Raw genomic sequence first — 17,786 nt, 5'->3', positions numbered from 1 at the left:
CAAAAATAGAGCGACAGTTTCGAAAAAAATGCAATATTTTTTACTTTTTTCTATAATAAATGTCCCCCAAAAATATATTAAAAAAAAATTTTTTCCTCAGTTTAGGCCGATACGTATTCTTCTACATATTTTTGGTAAAAAAAATTGCAATAAGCGTTTATCGGTTGGTTTGCACAAAATGTATAGCGTTTACAAAATAGGGGATAGTTTTATTGCATTTTTTTTTTTTACTACTAATGATGGTGATCAGCGATTTTTTTCGTGACTGCGACATTATGGCGGACACTTCGGACAATTTTGACACATTTTTGGGACCATTGTCATTTTCACAGCAAAAAATGCATTTAAATTGCATTGTTTATTGTGAAAATGACAGTTGCAGTTTGGGAGTTAACCACAGGGTAAAGGAGTTATGTTTCACCTAGTGTGTGTTTACAACTGTAGGGGGGTGTGGCTGTAGTTCTGACGTCATCGATTGTGTCTCCCTATAAAAGGGATGACACGATCGATGCAGTGAAGCACGGGAAGCCGTGTTTACACGCGGCTCTCCACGTTCTTCAGCTCCGGGGAGCGATCACAAGGGGCGGCTAGAAACGAATAGCCGCCCCCTCATCCCGGATCGCTCCCACGGAAGAATCGACCGCCGCATGTACCGGGGGGGTCCCGATCGGACCCCCAACCCGCGGAAAGGCAGGGACGTACATGTACGCCCATATGCCTGTACGTGCCATTCTGTGGACGTACATATACATGCGGCGGTCGTTAAGTGGTTAACATTTACAGGTCTCCTCTCCACCCTGTGCCTGGAAAGTGAAGGTAAAAGAAGATTAGTTAATCTTTCTGTAAAGCTGGCCATTCATGCAGGGCCGATCCTAGGCAGGGTGCACAGGGTGCTCCGCACACAGGCGCCTCAGAGGTGGGGACGCCGTAGCTCCAAAGTGCTCCCCTCCCTCCTCCTTGTCTGTGTCCAGAGGCGGAGCGCATTTAGTGGATACTCGCAAGTGACATCATTGCGCTCCCGGTCACTCATGTAGCCGTTGGCCCCGAACCATGAAGGAAGACCGGCGGAAGTTGAAAGCCTTCTCAGCACTGACAGCGTGGCGCTGGAGGGCTTCATTCTAAGGTAAGTTTTTCATAGTTTGCTAGTATTCGATGCATACTAGCACATTATGACATTGCCTTGCAGGGAATTTTTTCACCAGCTGTAGTTTGTGTGAAACGTGTCCACTGACCACCTTATTGGATTGATGCATGTCATGTTGATTTTATGGACTTTCAATAAAAAAATGTATTTTATTTCCGGACGTGCCGCGATTTTTCTTTGTTTCAATTGCATTTTTTTTTCTTTAATTTAAAATGGATCCAGGACAACAAGTGGCTAATGCGCTGAAACATTATAGAAGACCCGCAGAAACACCTGATAAAGGAACAGGGGGCGCAGCAGGGAAAAGAAAAAACCTTGTTCGAAGCGACAAAGGCTGTTTTCTTTCGTCAAATCTGTCCTTTAACCAGGAATAATCAGGGGAAAACGCGAACGCAGTCAATTGCAGTTTACTACTGCTTTAGTCATGCATTAATTATTGAAGAGATGCATAGCGTTGTGTGTTTTTATACCTGCCTGGAGTTCAGCTTTAGATCCAATTCATGTACAGTATCAACTTTTCCCAAATAAAAATGACCTGAAAAAGCAATGCATGCTACATAATCCAGTAACAAAGAAAAACTGGACTCATTCTATCCACTTCAGTTTTCTCAAACCTACAAGCCTAGTGACCGAGATTCTAGTATTGATTAAGGACTGAACCACAGCAAGCACAGAGCTATTTTAGGCAGGGCTTTAAATAAAAGCAGGCCAATCATTTACGGACGTTTCATGAAAATTATGACAATTGAGAGTGAAAACAGACATGCCCCCACCGTGATTCTATTCGTCTAATTATAATACGTTGGGAACTTTTTTTTAGCAGACACAAAAAAATTCAGACCGTTTACCCGTGCTGAAGCTAAAATAGATTTAGGGCAAAGCTAATTCAGTAAACAGTGATTGTAGGGTAGCTGGAGAAAGTCATTATGTAGGTCAGCGGGCCACATTACACACTGCTTTAGCAGTAAATATCATGAGGGCAGATTCTTTTATAGCGTGCGCTGATCAGCCGATTCACAGCAGTGACAGCTTTGTGGCTGCACTCATGTAGAAAATGTCTGTAATTGCACATTTTCTTTCTGCATGGAGAGATATGTAATTTTCTGCTATTTCTCTTTGTATGCTTCTATGTCGTTTCATGGTGTTTACAATGCAGGGTTACACTTTTTGCAAATTATACCATTTCTACGCCCACCCCCAAAGGGTCTGTCCAACTTAAAATGATATTTCAGTTTTGGGTAGCTGCTGGGAGATAGAATTAGCCTCCAGTTCATTATATTTCCCAGAGACTCTGATGCCGCGTACACATGATCATTTTTCGTCATGAAAAAAAAGGAAGTTTTTAAAAACGTCATTTAAAATGATCGTGTGTGGGCTACACATCATTTTTCGGCTTCTGAAAAACGACAAAAAAAAAAAAGTTTTTCGGGTTGTAAAAAATGATCGTGTGTGGGCTAAAACAACGTTTTAAACACGCGCATGCTCAGAAGCAAGTTATGAGACGGGAGCGCTCGTTCTGGTAAAACTACTGTTCATAATGGAGTAAGCACATTCATCACGCTGTAACAGACAGAAAAGCGCAAATCGTCTTTTACCAACATGGAATCAGCTAAAGCAGCCCAAAGGCGAATGGAACTTCCCCTTTAGAGTGCCGTCGTACGTGTTGTACGTCACCGCGATTTGTTCATAATTTTTTAAAAACGATGGTGTGTGGGCAAAATCGTTTTAAATGATGAAGTTGGAAAAACGTCATTTTTTGGACATGCTGAAAAACTAAGTTTTTTTAATGACGAAAAATGATCGCTTGTACGCGGCATTAGGCCTGACTATCCATCACAGCCATTTAATGGGGTTCCATTTTCTCTGATCTTCTGTTGGCAGGGGTGGAAACTCATATGTTCAGATATTGCCCATTGTAGTCTGTGGCAGATTGTAAAAGTGGGTGATTTAGCTCAATGGCATTGATCCATAAATGAGATAATAGTTTTGAATGAATGAATTGTTGGTAGATCACCAGCCACAGGATGGACTGTGGGTGTCTATAGTAGCGCAGTGCCACGTCCTGAATATATTGGAACAACAGATGTTCAAGATACAAAGAAATGGACTTTGTAGGCACCAATTATAAAAATACAAATAAATGTATTAACATTATAATTAAAAAAGAAAGACATACAGTACTTAAAATAAAATATCAAAAAGAGAACTACAGTAGCAACTGCAGTGACCATATATTGATCCAATAAGGGTACAAAAAGAGTCAACACATCTCACAAGGGACGTGTATGACTGTAGTACATAGTAAGATGAATGTTAGCTCGACATGTTTCGCGGAGACCGCTTTTTCGGGAGCTAGTAGTATCTCGTATAAAGTAACAGGATGTGCTTGAAAATTTGTTGTTTAAAAAGGTAGTTAAAGGAGGTGATAGGTTATCATATAACCAAAAAATATCCTCATTAAAGGGGTGGTTCCCCCTAAAAAAAAATTCTAACAATACATTCGGAAGACTGCTTACACTGCGGGTAGGCTGGCTTTTTTTTTTTTTTTTTCGTACATACCTCGATCATATCCCATATCGCCGTTTCATCCCTCGGCTTCCGGGTATGAGTCTTGCTGGACCTAGTTGATTGACGTTCCTCCGACCGGCGCATACTGCGCGTCACGACTTTCCGACAGAAGCCGAACGTCATTGCGCATTCGCCGTATAGAGTCGGCTCTATACGGCGCCTGCGCAGCGACGTTCGGCTTCTTTCGGAAAGTCGTGACGTCAAGTATGCGTCGGTCGGAGGAATGTCAATCAACTAGGAACGCCCACCGCCACAAGACTCATACCCGGAAGTCGAGGGATGAAACGGCGATATCGAGGTATGTACGAAAAAAAAAAAAAAAAAAAGCCAGCCTACCCGCAGTGTAAGCAGTCTTCCGAATGTATTGTTAGACATTTGTTTTAAGGGGGAACCACCGCTTTAATAATGGAAAAGGATGATTCTATCTGTCACCACAGAGTGGCAATGAGTGGCAGCTGAGCCAAAATAGAGTAAAGTACTTTTTAACCCATATAACGTTTAAACCAGTGAAATGCACCTAAATTAGAGCCTTTCAAAGTAGGTTACTGTAGGGTTGTGACAATGGTGTAATACCAACAACAGAGTAAGTGATAAGAGAGTCCGGGTAAGGCACTCCGTGAACAAAGTTTAGAATTGGTGCCTACAAAGTCCATTTCTTTGTATCATTAACATCTGTTGTTCCCATAGTTTTGAATGGATGAATACTTTACTGTGAAAACCATATATATTGGGTTGACATACATCAAAACAATCTGAAGTCTTGAAATAGCACTGCTAAGTCCTGTTAGGTCTGCAGCACCTTGCCAAGAAGGAGCAGTTGACTCAGTTGCTGCCCTTGCAGTTTCACTAGGAGTGTCCTTTAACCCAAAGCAATATCTAATATAGAAACAAGAACAAGGCTTGTTTTAATATTTTTTATACATGGCACTTGCACAATATAATCTTAAAGTAGAGGTTCACCCTAAATTTTTTTTTTTCTTTACTTACCAGAAATTGCGGTTGCTATGCAGATCTTCCTAATCTGCCTCTTCCTAGTCCGCGGCAGGTCTTCTTCCTTGTCCTCTCCGCAATGTCTGCTGGGGAATGGGGCACGCTGCCTTCTGGGAACTATGGGGTAGATTCACAGACAAGATACGACGGCGTATCTCCAGATACGCCGTCGTATCTCTGAGTCCGGCCGGTCGTATCTATGCGCCTGATTCATAGAATCAGTTACGCATAGATTTCTATTAGATCCGACCGGCGTAAGTCTCTCTGGGGATCTACAGTTCAAAACAGTCAAGCCCTGTACACACGATCGGTTTGTCTGATGAAAACGGACTGATGGACCGTTTTCATCGGACGAACCAATCGTGTGTGGGCCCCATCGGTTTTTTTTTTCCATTGGTGAAAAAAAATAGAACCTGTTTTAAATTTTTCCTATGGTTAAAAAAACGATAGAAAAAAACGATGGTCTGTGGGGAAGTCCATCGGTCAAAAATCCACGCATGCTCAGAATCAAGTCGACGCATGCTCGGAAGCATTGAACTTCATTTTTCTCAGCACGTCGTTGTGTTTTACGTCACCGCGTTGGACACGATCGGATTTTTAACCGATGGTGTGTAGGCAAGACTGATGAAAGTCAGCTTCATCGGATATCTGATGAAAAAATCCATCGAATTAGATTCCATCAGATATCCGATCGTGTGTACAGGGCTTCATACTGTGGATCATACTTTGTCCTGCGACTTGAAGTCTGACTTCAATGACCAGGGATCCGACTTTGATCCCCGAGGTAACAGGCACTGTCTGTTTGGTATGAATAATTAGGGTGAACTCCATGGCAATATTTTGTTTTTGTAAACAAGGCGAATCCCCGTTCTGACAGGTGACATGACAGTAATCTCTGTCATGTTACAGCAAGTCCACCACCCCTACAGTTAGAACACACCTAGGGAACACATTTAACCCCTTGATCACCCCACTAGTGTTTAACCCTTCCCTGCCAGTGACATTTACACAGTAATCAGTGGTTATTTATAAAGTGAAGAGTGCTTCCGCGCCATCAAAAAGTATAAGATAAGGAAAAACAATTATGTAAATGCTGCTTAATCTAAATAGGTAAATAGATATATACCTAAAGTGGATGTGATGAAAAGTGATCAGCGTATATAATTAAATAAATCAATGATAAAATAAATATTCCAAAATAATCAATAACTAATGGTAAAATACCAAAAATAATGTGCAATGTGCAAAAGCAATGTGCAATAAACAAGTATGATGAATAATGAGCAAAAAAAGTCCCAAAACTGATGATCATAGGTGTGCGCAGCCTATTGCATTAGGGTGTGCACCCCAAAGCTCAAACACATATGCGTGTGTGTGTGTGTGTGTGTGTATATATATATATATAATGGACGGTGCCAATAGAGCAGTGGACGATGTCAGTAAGGCAGAGATTGGTGTCAGTAGTTTATTTTATTATTTATTTGTATTTTTGCTCCTTTTCAATATTTTTTAAAAAATGTTTTACAATTTTTTTTAGGAGCCCCCTTGGGGGGCTTTAGCGAAATATCAGGGGTCTAAACCCAGACCCCTGATGTCTCACTTTTGAGAAAGGGACTGAGGACAGAGATTCCCCAGTCTCTTTCTCTGCAGCCAAGCAGCAGGGGGAATCTGCGCAGCACAGGGTGATTAGGGTGTGCCCAGGCAAACCTGGCACACCCTGTGCGCACATCTATTCTGATGATGAATATCCTTGTGTAAACAAGTGTCAAACAAGTGTATCTTCCAAAATCTTCTTGCGTAGTTCTTCTAAGTGATGTGCTCACAGAGCGCTTACCTTATAGCAGGTGTATAAAGGCTTGTATGGGTATAATGCTGTTCCAAAGGTGTCCAGGAATGGATCCTCTACATTGGTCTCCAACTGCTGTCTATCACTGTGGGTATAGGTGGTTTCTCAGGGTCTCCCCTCGATGTTACTCAAAGTGTAAAGCAGAAAAACATCCCATGATGAAGTATATCATTGAAGTTTATTGGGTAAAAGCATTAGAAACTTACATGAAAAAGTGCAAGAAACGGTGCAAAACAACGATACAGCGTTCGGTCTTCTAGCATTTCCTGGTGCATCAGGCCCTTACTAGTTACGCCACATCACGTGGCTTCATCAGAGACCCACAGTGATAGACAGCAGTTGAAGACCAATGCGGTGGAACCATTCCTGGACACATTTGGAACAGCATTATACCCATACAAGCCTTTATACACCTGCTATAAGGTAAGCGCTCTGTGAGCACATCACTTAGAAGAGCTACGCAAGAAGATTTTGGAAGATACACTTGTTTGACACTCGTTTACACAAGGATATTCATCATCAGTTTTGGGACTTTTATTGCTCATTATTCATCATACTTGTTTATTGCACATTGCACATTATTTTTGGTATTTTACCATTAGTTATTGATTATTTTGGAATATTTATTTTATCATTGATTTATTTAATTAATTATATGCGCTGATCACTTTTCATCACAGTGGCTATTTATAGCACTGATTGCTGTATAAATGTCAATGGTCCCAAAAAAGTGTCAAAAGTGTCCGATCTGTCTGCCGCAATGTCGCAGTCCTGCTAAAAATCGCAGATCGCCTCCATTACTAGTAAAAAATAATAATAATAATGCCATAAATCTATCCCCTATTTTGTAGACGCTATAACTTTTGCGCAAACCAATCAATATACGCCTATTGCATTTTTTTGTACCAAAAATATGTAGAAGAATATATATCAGCCTAAACTGATGAATACATTTTTTTTTTATATTTTTTTGGAGGATATGTATTATAGCAAAAAAGTAAAAAAAAATTTTTTTTTCAAAATTGTCTTTCTTTTTTTGCTTATAGCGCAAAAAATAAAAACCGCAAAGATGATCAAATACCACCAAAAGAAAGCTGTATTTGTGGGAAAAAAATATGTAAATTTTGTTTGGGTACAACGTCGCACGACTGTGCAATTGCCAGTTAAACGACGCAGTGCCGTATAGCAAAAAAAGGCCTGGTCATTAAAGGGGGCAAATCCTTCTGGGGCTGAAGTGGTTAAACTACACAAATGTAAATAAGCTTTAAAACAAGCCTTCATTGATCTCTGTAGCTACAGGCACTGTGGAACAATTTATTCTCAGAGTTCACAAGCGATCCAATAACATCAGATCTCAATACAGAGAGAATTTTTTTCTCAAAACTTTAAAATGGAACTTCACTTTCTCAATCAACATTGACTATTTTTAATCCTAAGAGCCGGTTCACACAGGCGCGAATCGTCAGGTGACTTAGCCGTCTGACAAGTCGCGATCCATTCTGTACATAGGAACTGTTCTAATAGGAGCGACTCAAGTCGCTCCGACTTAGAAAAAGGTTCCTGCACTACTTTGGGACAACTTCAGGGCGACTTGCATTGACAATACAGAAGTCATTTTGCAAGTCGCCTCTGAAGTCGTGGGCAGATCGCCTTGCCGAGTCGCTCGGCAAGTCGTGCTGCCCCTGTGTGAACCGGCTCTTATGCTGCTTTCATTTGTGAATAGATAAATTTCTTCAGTTATTTCCTGGCTTCCAGGCCTAGACAAATGATGTCTTACATCCCAGGAGTCTTCCAGAGGGGAGGAAGGATTTTCTCAGGTAAGCACACCCTCGTGCCTGTGTTCTGTCAGATTAGGCATACAAAATCATACTTGGGGGGCACACCCTAAAAAGGGTTTACATTCAAGATGGTCCTGATTAAAGACCACAAGACCATTCATTCTATTACTAGGGTAGGACCCACTAATTTTGGGGTACTTTGAAGCAGTAAGTGGGCTTAGCACTATTTGACCATATAGTGTGACCAAACCCCCATATTTTTTTAAATATGTTCAGGTGTTTTTAAATAGCCATGCAGGATATATGTAATTTTTGTATGTGTGTGCTGTAATATGTTTTGTACTGTCAGATTAGGTGACCCGTCAAATTTTGTAACGGAAGTGACGATTTGTCACGGCCATCTTGATCCACCCCGCAGTCACCCACAGCAAGGATACAGTGAGTAGCTGGCAAGCGGACATATTTTTTATTAAGGCAGAGTCTGCCATTTCACACTTATTTTTACCAGTAAACTGAGCTTAAATAGTGAAATACAGTATTTTGAAATCCGTCTGACTCTTTTGATGTTTAATTTTAAAATCAGTGGTGTTCTGTCAGATGAGCAAACCTGTGAGATCATCAGGCTTGCCACTGATTTTAAAATTCAACATCAAAAGAGTCAGACGGATTTCAAAATACTGTATTTCACTATATAAGCTCAGTTTACTGGCAAAAATAAGTGTGAAAGGCCAGACTCCAGTGGGTGTAAAAAGATGTCCGCTTGCCAGCTTCTTACTGTATCCTTACTGTGGGTGTACCAAGAAGGTCATAACAGAATGTCACCTAAATGTGACAGGTTGCTTAATCTGACACCTGCATGCCTGAGCTGAGGGCAGATGAACCCCAGCAAGTAAATGCTACATGAAGGGGTTCAACTTGGTTTCTCAGCAAAATAAAGCATGGCGATATGGATATTATTATTTCAGGCACTTATATAGCGCCGCCAATCTACGCAGTGCTTTATATATAAACTGTACAGTCACATCAGTCCCTACCCCTCAAGGAACTTAGGGCCAAATCCTCAAAAGGGATACGCAGGCGGATCTGCTGTTCCGCCTGCGTATCCCTGTGCCTATCTTTGGAACTGATCCTCAGAAGCAGTTTTCCAAAGATAGGCAGAAGATCCGACATCTGTAAGAGACTTACACTGTCGGATCTTAGGATGCAGTACCGCATCCGCCACTGGGGGCATTTCGCATTGAAATGCCGCTTCGCGTATGTAAATGAGGACTTACGGAGATCCACAAAGCTTTTCAGCTTTGTTTTTTCTCCGTAAGTTTACGTTTGCATGCGTAAAATTAGGGCTGCTTTTACAAGGTGTAAACTGTTTACACCTTGTAAAAACAGACCTTTTTTTTCGATCGCCGCGATTTTTTTTTAAATTTGATTTTTTTTTTTCGCCGTATCTTTTTTTTAACCCGTCGCAACTTTTTAACCCGGCTCGATCCTTAAAACTCGGCGTATCGTAAAAACACGCGATGCACGTCGGGAAAAATGACGTCACGGGCATGCGCAGTACGTCCGGCGCGGGAGCGCGCCTAATTTAAATGGGAATCGCCCATTTGTATTAGTTAAGTTGCACTGCCGAAAATTTCCAGGTAAGTGCTTTGAGGATCGGCACCTAACTTGGGAGATTTGCGGCAGTGTAACTTAACTCGGAAAAGTTAAGTTAAGCCCGTTTTTTGAGGATTTGGCCCTTACAATCTAAGGTCCCTAACTCATATTCATATACTAGGGCCAATTTTAGACAGAAGCTAATTAACCTACCAGCATGTCTTTAGATTATAGAACTGGAGTACCTGGAGATAACCCACACAGGCACAGGGAGAACATGCAAACTCCAGGCAGGTAGTGCCGTGGTTGGGATTTGAACCAGCGACTCTTTTTACTGCTAGGCGAAAGTGCTACCCACTACACCACTGTGCTGCCTTAGATAGATAGACGGGGGAGATGCAGAGTACTTCCGCTTTAGAGGTGAATTACACCATGCTGCCTACAGCTACTAAGGTCAGTGAGGTCCTAAAGCATTTGTATGGTTTGTTATAAATTGGTTAATAGTTAAATGAGCAAAGCCCAGCCACAGTGCTAAGGCTGACAAGGGTGATTGTACCGGTAGTGAGAAATTGCCAATAACGGGATCACTAATAAGGCTGGTTTTTTTTGTTTCCCTATGAAATTATTCTTTCTCTAGCCACATGCAGCAAGGTGTTCTGTTGCTGCCTCAGTCACAGCTTATAGCGATGAGAGCAGCTTCTTTCTGCCTCATTTATATTCTTAGGGACAAACAGGTGGCCTCTTAGCAATTCTTCCTGTTGTTGATTTTGACAAATTGTCAGCGGCATGATTACTATCCGAGAAAAGGAAAAATCACTCCTTGTAGTAAGTCTGCCCTCCTCGCACTGTAATGGCTAAATGCTCACTTAGGTCTAAGGTACTGGGAAAAAAAAGTTTTGCTTGCCTCCACTCCTTATGCCAGCTGGCGCTCTCTCATACCCCCGCCCCCTCTGTGCTCTGGCAGTTGCCGCTTTCTCAAATCCAATGCAAGACTATGGACAGAGGATTTGATGATGTCAGAGGACTTTCAACTGCAGGGAAAAGAGGCGTGACGGGAGCCTGCAGAAGTGGAGGATCGTGTAAGTAATACACTTTTTTTTTACTCTAAGGCCTAGTTCACATCTTGGCGTTCTGAATCATGGCCGGAATCGGCGCGGTTCCACACACCCGTGCGATCCCGTCACTAATGAGGGGGATCAAGAGCTTCTTTTGAGCGACAGGCGTCCTGCCATTCTGTTTGCACCATTTTACCACGATTGTTGCCCAATGAGTCGTGGTAAAATTGCACCAGGATCAGCGTCTAAGGTGACCAGACACATAGCTACACAAGGGAACTGAGACCAAACAAAGGATATATATATTAAAGTGATATTTACAGTGAGAAATAGCAAACAACTAACACAGCAAACACAGCACACAGTAAACATAAACTACCCCAAACAGAACCAAAAACCCCACTAACAAGAACTGTTGAACCTGAGCAATTAAATATATATATACACAGACCAAGCTAGGGACAAGGGTACAAGGGTTGCAAGGATGGGGGATCTCGGCTGGGGACAGAACAGAGGGAGGAGGAGCAAGGCACAGGGGTGCAGACTAGATCAGGATAAGCAGCAAGGCAGGGACCAAAATCGTGACGCACCAGGGGAAGGGAGGAGAAGCCTTAAATAGCCCCAGGCAGCTGAACATTAATTAACAAGATTACACCAGCCTGCTTGCTCCTGGGAGACACCTGCTGGTGGGCACTGGATCTGCAGCAAATGGCCTAGAGCGGGATAGTGCCACCAGCAGGTGAACTTAATCCTAACAGTGCCATTGGAGGTGACAGGGAGCACACGGGTGCCAAAATCGAATGCTGAGATATGAACGGAACCTAAGCGTAGCAACCAATGACTTTTAATCATTCTGTTGTATGATGAGAGTGAAAGGGATTGGTTGCTTGCAGCACACCATTGCTGTTTACATGTTATAAACAAAGTCTTGCCTGTCACCATGTAGAACTTTGTACATCACATGGAAAAGTGGTGATTTTCATGTCTCGCTATTTTCAGATACGGTAAGAACATCTTGTTTAGAAAACAAATAAATGTGCACTTTATACACGTCGTATTGGGCAAATAGCTACGTTGACATACAAAGGGAGCATCAGAATATATATAGAATCTTGAATAATGACTCAGAGTAAGGGAGAAAAGGCAGTAAGTACTTTCTGTATTCCAGACAATGCACAGATTTAGTTCTGCACAGTAAGATGAATAGCACCTTTGATAAACTGAATATTTCCTTTGTCTCACTTAATCAGTGGCAGACTACTGGAATGTATATAGAAATGGTAAAGTTCATAATGGTAAAGTTTTAGCTTTGGATGGAGCAGGGAAGGGTTGGAATCTTTGTCTTGTTTCTATTGCAGTCTGTCACCTCCTTGGAGAGATGTGTGCCAACTTCCTGTACCAGAGGCACAACAGGAAGTGTGAAGAAATCACATCAAACTAAAGAACAATCCCACCTTTTACAGTTGTCACAGGAGCAGGTGTCCCCGTTGGGAGATTACCCTTATTTCCTTTTCTAATGACAGCTGGAAAATATAAAACCTTCCCCACATTATCAATAACTACAAACAAAATGAGCTGAGTTCCACTTAAATGGTATAACTTATATAGGTGGATTCAGAAAGACTTAGGTCCAATGGGAGCTTTCCATTTGATATTCCGACCGACCGTGTGTATGCCCCATCTGACTTTTTCCGTCTGAATGTCCGACAGACTTTAGATAGAGAGCAGGTTCTCTATTTTTCCGTCGGTAATTCGGACTAAATTTTGCCCGGTCAAAAGTCCGACCGTGTGTACGCGGCATAAAAAAAGTCTCAAAATGTGATTACTTAAGGAGGACTAGGCAGTATAACTAATAGAATTTATGAATTCAAAATATAACAAAAACTCTAGAAAATATCTCCACCACTGTGGGAGATATTTTCTAGAGTTTTTTGTTATATTTTGTATCGTATTAATAAATTGGCTTTAGTTATACTGTCTGGTCCTCTTTAAGTATCCATCTGCTTACTACCCTGGTCTTTATGGAATAAAGATTATGGTATTGAGAACTTGAAGTGCCGTCCGTTGTTGACCTGGTATTTGTATGGTCTATATGATTCAGTGACAAGCTGGATGTGTACCCAGGTAATTCTTTTTGTAGACAAGAGTAGCCCACTTGGAGAAGTAACAATTATTTGTTACTGTGTCCATTTGGGAGATTTCCCTTCACTTCCTGTTTCAAAGCCAAAACAGGAAGTGAGAAGAAATCCATCCAAAGTGGTTCCCTGGTTGTTACTGGGGTCAACCAAAATTTGGAATTTTCCTTTACTTTCACTCTCAGTGATAACAGTAAATAGGACAAAATAAGAGAATCTCCTCAACCAGGGCCACTCTATCCAAAACAAAAAATAGCGTTTGCTTTTGTTATACTTTAACTTTTTTTTTTAACTCTGCAAGAACGGAAGGTTCTGGAGACGTTCTATAACATGTTATTGATTGATTGATGTCTCTGGGGGTGCATGTATGCCAGAAACTTCTCCTAACCATACAGGAGTTTGAAGGCAGGATATATGGGTTAAAGGTGCTTCCGTGTAGTAGAGATAACTCTACTGAGCATTTTGTGATGAAAGAACACTACTTAGGATAACAGAATGTACTGAAATTCAGCCTTCTTTGCTCCAAATTGTGTTCAGTAGCAGTGTCGATTCATGGCCCTTGGTTTATTCATGTCACCATTAAAGAACTCATCATTGTGAGAGCTCTAGATAAAATGTCAGGAAGAGAGGGGACATTACGTGAGAAATGAAAGCCAATTAGAAACTAGCAAGAGTCAGTTATGTTAGTCTTCTGAGGAGAATGCTCCTCCCCTGAGGAACTTTAAATTTATACAATGAGGGAAGATGGAAAATGGTGCTTCCCCGAGAGGCAGAAGAGGACCAGGCCAGGGAAAATGAAAGTGAAGCTCTAGTGTCATAGCAAAGATTACTTACAGAGATTATGAAAAGACATTGGAGGCATTTTGGGGGGAACATTGAATTGAGTCCGCATGAAGTATTCCTATGAGCTACCTTTAGAGTTGTCAGTAGTCGTATCATTTGAGTAGCCCTGAAAAAAGCATGCAAAATCTCAAGTCACCGCTTCTTATGTTCCTCGCTATAAACTTACTTCAAATTACAATCTCATTGTATATCTATGTACAATCTCCTATAGAATTAACACAACTATATTTAGTGTTACCCCCATAGCAGTAGCTGAATTGTTTTGTGATTTCTTTGCACACCTGAAGATAACACACCTCACTCACTCAGAATTTACCAACACCCCTTGGGGTATTTCAAGAATTTAGTAGGCCAAGCATAGCTTAAAACAAGAGAGGATTACCAAGTGCACGTATGCAAACAATCAATAAGACAAAACCGTTAGTCTGAGAGATATGGTTGGACGCCTGCAGTAATCTGACTAACAGTAAGTAAGTAACAGTAAGACTTCAGAACTGAATTTACCTAGCAACAGTATACTAAGACAGTCCTAACTTGCTATACATTTCTCAGCAGACAACAGAATAACTTTCATGGGTAGCACAGTGGTATAGTGGTTGGCACTTTTGCCTAGCAGCAAAAGGGTCACTGGTTCGAATCCCAACCATAGCACTACCTGCCTGGAGTGAGTTTGCATGCTCTGCCGGTGCCTGTGTGGGTTTCCTCCCACACTCCAAAGACATGCAGGTAGGTTAATTGGACCCTGTCTAAACTGGCCCTAGTATATGAATGTGAGTTAGGATCCTTAGATTGTAAACTCCTTGAGGGTGGGTACTGATGTGAATGTACAATGTATATGTAAAGCGCTGAGTAAATTCATGGCACTATATAAGTACCTGAAATAATAATGTTAATTTCTTATCAAACCCAGGGCACTCTTTTCCTGGTCTCCGGACACATGCTGTGATTCAGTAAAAGTAATGTTCAAGTCAGACAGTGATAGAAGTTGCTGTGATCTCTCCTTTCCAATCCTGCTGAGGCAATCCCCCATTTCCTTCCTTACAAGCAGTAGGTGTGCTGTCTAGTACAGTCTTTGTAATCCAAAGGGGCACTAGATTGTTCCCAAATAAAGGGGCATTAATGCAACCTAACTGGATAAGAAGTATTTAACAGAACTAGGAAACAAGAAAAGTCAGTTGCCAAGAGGCCTCTCACGATAGTAGGCACTTTCTGGACTTTCCACTTAGGTTTGCGAAAGGGCCCCCCCCCCCCACAGTAGTAGCCAGTGGTCCTTACCTGATAATCAGGGGTCTTCTGATGGCTACAGTCACTCGCCTCATCCAGCAAGTGAAACACTGATCACCAGTGCAGGCTCTCAGTAGCCAGGTCTCCTCACATTGCACATTGCACAGAGTATGATGGTAGCAGTAGTCTCTGATCAACACTCCAGCAAAACTCTGGCCACACACCACTGCTCTCTCGCCACTGTCAACCTCCTCATCTTGCTTTGTTGCATCAGCCAATCACCATTCTCCAGGATTAAATTAGACTCAGCCAAGATGACTGAGGCCTCGTACACACGACTGGTTTCCTCGGCAGAATCCATCAAGAAACTTGGTGGGAGAGATTTTTTGCCAATGAAACTGGTCGTGTGTATGTTTTTCATCGAGGAAACTGTTGAGGAACTCGACGAGCAAAAAAGAGAGCAAGTTCTCTTTTTCCTCAACGGGAGTCTGAATTTGCTCGTCGTGTCCCTCGTCAGGCTGGTTTTCGACGAGAAACTCGAGCCTGTGTATGCTAAGAAACCCGCGCTTGCTCAGAATAAAGTATGAGACGGGAGTAAAAGTAGCATTTGTAATGGAAATAACACATTTTTCAAGCTGTAACAGACTGAAAAGTGCAAATCGTCTCTTAACAAATTTTTACTTAACACGCAAACACATGAGATTAGCAAAACCAGCCCCAAGAGTTGTGCAAGTGGAATCGAACTTCCCCTGCCATTGTATGTGTTGTACGTCACCGCGTTTGAGAACGAGGAGATTTTGTCTTGACAGTGTGTACGCAAAGCAAGCTTGTCTTGTTCCTCGACAAGCTTAACAAGGAACTCGTCGAGCAACTCTGGGTAAGCATTGCCTGGCAGTACAAGGCCCCTTTCACACCGGGGTGGGAGGTGCGGTGGCGGTATAGCGCCGATATTTGCCGCAGAATTGCGGCGGTATTCAGCCTCTAGCGGTGCGCTTTTAACCCCCGCTAGCAGCTGAAAAAGGGTTAATACTGCCGCCAATTCGCCTCTGCAGAGGCGCATGGCCGGCAGTATAGCCGCGGTGTCCCATTGTTTTTAATGGGAAGGAACAGTTAACACACCGCTCCAAAGATGCTGCTGGCAGGACTTTTTAAAGCGGTCCCACCAGCGCATCGCCTCAGTGTGAAAGGTGGGTCAACTCAATATTGAACCCTACGGACTAAGACTGGGATGCCATTAAAGTTCATGTGCGTGTAAAGGCAGGTGTCCCAACTTTTGATAAAATATAGTGTATGGCCTCGTACACACGACCGAGGAACTCGTTGGAAAAGACACATCGTTTTCCTCGACGAGTTCCTTGTTAGGCTTGTCGAGAAACTCGACAAGCTTGCTTTGTGTACACACTGTCAAGACAAAATCTCCTTGTTCTCAAACGCGGTGACGTACAACACATACAATGGCAGGGGAAGTTCGATTCCACTGGCACAACTCTTGGGGCTGGTTTTGCTAATCTCATGTGTTTGCGAGTTAAGTAAAAGTTTGTTAAGAGAGGATTTGCACTTTTCAGTCTGTTACAGCTTGAAAAATGTGTTATCTCCATTACAAATGCTACTTTTACTCACGTCTCATACTTTATTCTGAGCATGCACGGGTTTCTTAGCATACACACGCTCAAGTTTCTCGTCGAAAACCAGCCTGACGAGGAACACAACGAGGAAATTCAGACTCCCGTCGAGGAAAAAGAGAACTTGCTCTCTTTTTTGCGCATCGAGTACCTCAACAGTTTCCTCGATGAAAAGCGTACACACGACCGTTTTCCTCTGCAAAAAAGCTCTCCCACAAAGTTTCTTGATGGATTCTGCCGAGGAAACCGGTCGTGTGTACGAGGCCTATGTTAAAGTGTGTGTAAAGCCAAAACATGTTTTAGTATTATATAGAGCAGGGAAAGGTTGAAACCCCCTATCAGAAGCTTTTTTTTTTTTCTTTTTTTGCTGCATGCGTTCCCTGAAAGGGTTTTCCGGTCACTTTCTGTCCTTAAACAAAATGAAATCTTTCTAAAGGGAACAAAATCTATAATCTTACGAGAGCAGGGCCTTTCTATCCCTCTTGTATTGAATTGCATTGTAACTTTACCTTTTACCTTATATTGTAAAGCACTATTGGCGCTATATAAATTCTGTATACTAATAATAATAATTTTATAGGAACGCTCCCTCACTTCTTGCTCAGCTTACAACTGTAAAATGTAGTATTTCCCATCACTTTGTGTCTACATCACACTGGTCATAAGGGGTAAATAGAGTAGTGACTCTCCCCAGTGGGGACACAGATGTCAATAACTGTGAATTCTAAGGAATGGTTCACATTTTGTGTATTTGGTGGTTATGAGACTGTAAGTATCACAGCAGAGACCATAAGTAAATGTTCTCATCTCATCTAGCACTTGCATTTTCACCCTGAAGAGGTCACTGGATGTGACGGAGTGATCCTGCCATGCTCTGTATCTCTCTTACAGATGTTTTAATGCGCTTACCATTATCTGATGCGAGTGACTAATCTGAGCTGAATGTCACAGCGGGCACTGATTAGCTTTTTAGGATCGCGGCCTTTTA

This window comes from Rana temporaria, chromosome 2 (assembly GCF_905171775.1).
Source record: "Rana temporaria chromosome 2, aRanTem1.1, whole genome shotgun sequence".
NCBI classification, from domain to species: Eukaryota; Metazoa; Chordata; class Amphibia; order Anura; family Ranidae; genus Rana; species Rana temporaria.
Note: the sequence above shows the minus strand (reverse complement) of the source record.